Source organism: Diplotaxodon limnothrissa, linkage group LG10 (genome assembly GCF_057381915.1).
Source record: "Diplotaxodon limnothrissa isolate DT_005_m linkage group LG10, D_limnothrissa_male_GT1.1, whole genome shotgun sequence".
NCBI lineage: Eukaryota > Metazoa > Chordata > Actinopteri > Cichliformes > Cichlidae > Diplotaxodon > Diplotaxodon limnothrissa.
Genome location: NC_140605.1, coordinates 3,758,226 through 3,764,991, shown reverse-complemented (window position 1 = coordinate 3,764,991; position 6,766 = coordinate 3,758,226).

Below are 6,766 nucleotides of genomic sequence, written 5' to 3'. Positions count from 1 at the left end.
ATTTTACTAGTGCATTTTAACAAGACGTATTGTCTGTTTACCAAATGAAAGCTGTGAAGCACAAAGGCAATTAAACGACATAGAAAATCAAATTGTTTCTCCCAAACAATCTAGAGGGCACTGTTGATAAGTGTTAGACCTCCAGATTATGTTTGAACTCATTTTACATCATCTCACACTGAGTTGAACCTTAATGGAAAAGAAGCAGATGGGCAGTGATTGTCTGAAGGGCTGGGGGAAGTCAAGAGTGGATGTGTTTCCCCCAACTAAGGTTTGAGGTTTCAAAACCTTATAGCGGATGAGGAAAGATTGAGATCAGCACTGAAACATTCTGAATCACCGGGGTCAGAGGAGGATACAAGGATGGAGGAGAAAAGAACCCCCAGATGTAACGCATACATAATCCTTTGCCGTGTAAGAGCGGGGCAGAGTGCATAAAGGAGGAGATGGAGGCAAGTTTCCACAGAAATGCTGTTTAGTTTTTTAGGGGGGTTTTTTTTGCTGAAAATTTCCGCTGAGCCAAGCTTTTTTGCCTCTTTGTGACAGCAGCTGGGAGCCTTTTACAATTAATTTTGCAAGGTTTTCAGACAGCCAAGCTTCAGGAAGGAAATCATGACAGTGAAGGTCAAAAGAAGAACAGAGGACAGCTAATGAAGGAGGAGTGCAGTCTGTGGAGGAGTTCTACAGCCTGCAGATTCTGCTAAGGAGACGTGCTGTGAAGTAAAGCCAGATTAAAATTCTAAGTTGACACAGGAATTGGTGGCAAACTGCTGAATACAATGTCAGATGATATTTTTAATATTAATAGAAAGATGATCAAATCAAAGAAGAAAAATTAAAGACTGTGGTAAAGATGAGACAGAATGTTCAATAAATGATAGCAAAGTAGTACTATAATACTTATTCATGTATTATTTACAATATATTCATTATTGTTTTTATCCTTTCACCAAGCAGTAGCTGAGGCTGAGGTAGAGAGATGCCTAAAGTCCTGTTTGCATGTCTATGTGCCTTTCTATGAGCAAGATCATACAACGAGGCTGAATTTCATAAAACAAAAACATAATAACTTAAAAACTGGGCACGAGAAACATATGGAAAGGGAACACTCATCAGAGCAAAGGCCACGACTGTTAATGACAGTGTACCTGAATGTAGCACATATGACTTAAGCTATACATATATATGAACATTAATTTTTATGCTGGTCATTAATTCTTGTAAATAAACAACCACTCAAGCACAGGAGTAACGTTTCGAAAAGTAGGTTTTCTTGTACCTCAAACAGACAAAAATGATGTAAAATAATAATAATAACAATAACCTGCCCAAGGAAGAGAGAACTCAGTGGTGCAAAACCTTATCAACACGAAGGGAAAAACACCACAAGGACAAGAAAGTCGGCACAAAGAAACTCATTCCCCCATGCTGTCGCAGCAGATGGTTCAGGCCATTTCTCTGCATTTCAACCAGCTCCACCTCCTCTTATATTAATCCAGGATGGACTGATGTAGCAGGCGGGTAACTCAAAAGACAGACAAAAAGTAACTGTTGCCATTTATATCCATTGATGACATAATGGTGTAAACCAAATATGTGCCACCATTATTTAGAATACAGAGACCATAGTGAAACCATAAACCTATATGTCTGATTTATGTGCATGTAGAGGGTGAATATTATTGTTATTACAGGTTTGTGATTGGAGATACACAACAATGTGATAAAAACACAAAAAATGTCACTGTTCAAAGTAAAGCTGACTAATCTAAGTCACAGAGACTGAACAGAATAATGGACTGTGTTCAAATGCTGCTTGTTTATGGACCTACTGTAAAACTAAAACCATATTTTCAAAGTGGAAAACACAAGTAGAAAATCCACCATTCTGACATCGGTTTACTGATCCTAAAACTCTTCTTGCTGAATCATCTGAAATACTCAAACCCTCCATTAAAGGCAGACACTAATCCATACTAAAACCTAAATATTTACTATGCATCTGTGCACATTTTATCCTGCTTTTTAAGCTACAGCAAAGCCATTTGCATACACAAATGCTTCCCTACAAGACTCTGTTTCAAGTACCTGTAAAAAACAAAGATTCCATGATTGTAAAGCAACAGCTTCAAATTAAGACTTAACACTGCTGTCTGTTTGAAAAAGAGGAATGGCAGTGTTCTAGAACAGAGAGCCAGAATTATAGGATAGAGCAGAGACTGAGGCATTGTGCTGCAGAGAGACAGCAGCAAGTGTTTCTGTCTTGTCTGAGGTGATCAATGCCTGTGAGGCAGCACAGAAAGGCAGAGATGAGGGAGATGAAGGAGATGAGCTCCGCTGTCTGGACTGCTGACTGACAGCTCAACCATCCTGTCTCTGTGATGGTCTGAGTGAAAGCGAGCTGACCTTAAGGGTTGAATAAGGTTAAATCGACTGCAATGTTGGGGACAGATGGCTCTGTGTCTCAGAAAAAGCAAGCAGGGGCTGGGAGAAGAGACGGATGAGGATACTGAAAGGGAAAAAAATAATGAAAACAAGCAGGCAGACTGCCGTGGATTTACTCTGTCCTTCCTCAACAGACTCCTGTGGATTTTTTTTTTATAAGGTGGGGGGGGGGGGGGGGGGGGGGGGGGGGTTGCAGCTGTCCACGCAAAGAGGACGAGTTGCACAAGTCTGCAGCTCAACAGCAGCTATAACCACAGGGAGAAAGCCTGAGATCAAGCAATATTAATGCTGATTGGAATAATAACAGGAGTGCCTGGCTCGGTGGGGGAGGCACTGTCGCTCTTTATAAAGTGGCACCTGACAACTCAGGGGAACAGCAAGCTAACGGCTTACTACAGCTTTTCCCACTAGAGAACATACCAAGCAAACAGCACGCAGTAGTTTGAAGTCAAATCAATGAAATTTTACTTATATAACACATTTAATTTGCAGTCAGCTCAATGTGCTTTACAACCAAGTGCATACAAACTGGAGCATGAGAATTTATTTAAATGACTACAAGAACAAACACCACAAATAACAACATCCTCTACAAGACACTGATAGACCGCATGGAGATAGACTTTATCTTGGATCAGACAAATAGTCAGACTCCAGCATTTGTCTAAATCCATCTGTTACACAAAGTAGGATTAAATTTAAAAGAAAATTTAAAAAACCCAGCTGAACAAGATAGACCTGCTCTGTCAAATATTTCAGCTCCATTCAGTCCATCATAATGCTTTTGTTTTCTCGATGGGAGCAGCTATTACATTTTACTGGGAAAATTGAGGTAAGGTAAGGTAAGGTAAGGTAACTTTATTTATACCTAAAGGCAAGGTAAATTTGCTTTACAGAAAAATGACAGCATTTGACATCCCTTTAAAAACACACATACCTAGTAAATATATAAAACTCACTGTGACACATACTTTAATATTTCGAATCAAAAACAGTTCTTATTTAATTCAGTGACAGCAACGGGGACAAAGCTATTTTTATAACGCTTTGTCCTGCATCTCGGAAATAGAGGTGTGACATTACATATCTCCAAGAGACATTAAATACCAGTGCACTGCAAAGTATTCTTCATCGTGTTAGAGGCCTCATCATGCCTTGATGACAACAGTGTCTTAACAACTGGATGTTTCCAAAATATATAATACTGCTCTTTCTACAAACAGCCTGTGACCCTGTGGGTGATTTGTCTTCTACAAGCTGTTATAACTCATGTGTTACCAGCACTCTCATGACTGAAGTATCTGCCATTGTGTGATGGTTTGGGTGGGGCAGGGCATAGACCATATCAAAATTCCCAAATCTTTTGTGACGTGGGCAGCATGGATGCGTAGTGGTTAGCACTTTTGCCTCACTGCAACAAGGTCCTGGGTTAGAATCGAAGGTTTAAATGCACCATCAGGCTTGACCCTATCTGTGCGGGTTTACATGATCTCTCTGGGTAATTAAGTGATTTGATGCTTTCTAAGTGACTGTAGGTGAGAATGGATTTCTCTCTCTCTGCGTTAGCCCTATAATAGACTCTTACCTGGCTAGGGTGTAGCTCGCCTCTCGCCCTATAATGGTTAGCGATTGCCTCCCAAATTAGAAAAGTGGAAGACAATTGACGTCTGATTTGTAAAGCGCTATTTCAAAGATTTACAGATGACCATTTGTTGCTCTCATGTTGGTCCCCATAAGCAGTCATATTTGGGTGAGACAGTGCAATGCTAAGTTATTTGCTAAAGCTAGCCAGACAGGTTTTCAAGCTGCATTCATGACCGTCTATATCAGGGGTAGGGAAACTGTCCTGCTGGTTTTAGATATGTCCTTGATCCAACACAGCTGATTTAAATGACTTGAAGTTGTCCAGATTCCTGGTAATGAACTAACCATTTTGATTCAGGTGTGTTGACCCAGGGTGAGAGCTAAAACCTGCAGGACACCCTCCCTTGAGGCCTGGAGTTCCCCTGGTCTAAATGATAACAGACTGCATTGTAACTGCAATAAATATGATCTAGAAAAAACCAACGGCACAACAAGCAAATCATAGAGGTACTGTAAAGCCAGCAACGCTAGCAACTACAGACACCAGCATCCACCTGTTACTTAAAGGATTTCTTAACAAACACACCTCCTTCCAGTTGAAGAAGACGCTGATGTAGAACATAAATGATCTCGACAGAAAAACCATTTGTAAGAACATAAACATATTATGATGGAGGACAAGTACAAAAAAGTATTTATTAATTCATTTATTAGTTCATTTAGGAATTTATGTATTTATAATTCCTCTGTTTATTGTCAGTTAAATGATCAAATAATGAATTGGCCTACTTTATGAATGTGTAGATAACAAAAGAAAAGGTCGTCTGTAAATGAAATTGCAGATTCATATTTTATTGCATAATTCATTAATAACTCACGAAATAGCTTTCCACTATGTGATCACTTTGACCCACCTTTACTACCTTACTCGGTAACTTCACGGGTAAGTGTGGTTGTTTTCTTTACCTTCAGTCGTGAACACAGATACCCTGACATTTAAGTACTGCTTTGCTCTGCATTGTTGGTGGCAGGAACACGGAGGCCAGGCTCTGACTGTGCTGCTGTAGTGCTAGGACGTCATCCACGCTAGACTGACGCGTGAGTCACGGCAGTTCATTAAGTGCTTCAACGAGCCTAACCTGTAGGGCCACACGCGCGGGAACCACTGCATGATTTGTGCTCTGGATCTCTGAGCAATGCTGATATTGTCAGATTCAGTCCTAGTTTGTTTATTTAGACGTGGATCTGATTATTCTGTGGCGTTTTCTGAAACGTCCTTCAAATGGTTCACGCGTGGGGTTTTATTGCCCCGCCGCCCTCTGCATTGCACCTCAATATATAGTGCACTGTGGGCATGGAGCTCAGTGTATGGAGATGGGCTTCAGCATAGCCTTTGCACGCCTTTTAAGGCCCTCCTTATGTGCAGTAAAGCCTGTGGACTGCTGGACACGACTCCCGTTTGCACGGTGGAGGAGCTGTGACGCGTCCACATCACCAATGCAAATGAGACCGACTACCCCTCCTTCTCGTCCCCATCACCTCCTCTTTCTGTATCTCTCTCTCTCTGACACACAAGCACATACACACGTACTGCCTGCGCTTTATATCGCCGTGCCAGCCTTTCGGGGCGACGGAAAGCAGCGCTGGCAGAGAGAAAGAGAGAAAGAGAGAGGGAGAGCGAGCTTATATAACAGCTCTGGGAAACGCCGAGGACACACTCGGTGCACAACAAAGCGAGGAAAACAGCGATCTTAACGGCTATAAACTGATAAGTGATCGCGCAGTGGAAGGATGCCGCGCCGCTCCGGTGCTGAAGGTAAGCCGCATGGTCCAACATTCAATACTGTAAATGGTGGAGGCACAGTGAGGGGCTTTTAAGATGGAAGACCTCGGCTTCTTAAATAGGTGATGCGTGTTTACTCTCGCTTGTGATTCATTTGCCTTTCAACCTCCCATCCCGTTCCACTAAATCAATTCAGCCACGCGTCTTTGTTTTTCACCTCGAATACACAACCGCGAGTTATTTTACGCGTAAAAACGTGGAGTTGAACATAACTTGGGCACTTGGACATGATCGGAGACTGTTCACTGAGCAAACTGTTGCTTCTATCATAGGGAGCATCACCGCACCCCTACTTTTTTGAGGGGGGGTGGAGTGTGTCTTAGAAGGCCTGAGATGAAAAGTAGAGCTGAAGGGCATGACGGTGTGTGACGGCCACCGAGACAACGAGGCATTAATGGATCTCATCGGATGTTCACTCCACTGCTCCACTCTTCAGTCAAAGTGTCAGGCTTCAGAGAACACTGCGAACACCACAGTGTTTTTAGCCTACATATTCAGCGATCCTCAACATCTCATCTTTGCATGTTTCCCCCCACTCATCACTTATTCATCTCTCCACGGATGAGGCAAGAGTTTGTCTGCGCACACTGCTATGATAATCCCCATTTCATAAGCACCCATAATGCGCTCTCCAGACAGTTTTAATCACATGATATTTTTTTTCAGTGAGATAGTTGAGATTTGGAAGCTGGGAGATAAGGTCAAGAATGCACTTTGAAACCACAAAGGTTCGGTGTCATTTTAAAATCAGGAATCGCAACTTTGGGCAGCAATATGATATAAAAACAAATGCGAACAATGGAAGCAATGGAGCAGCACCATGGGATTTGTTGCAAGACGCTGCAAGACAGAAACACAAGCCGATATGTCAACATAAGCTGTGAATCTAATTCA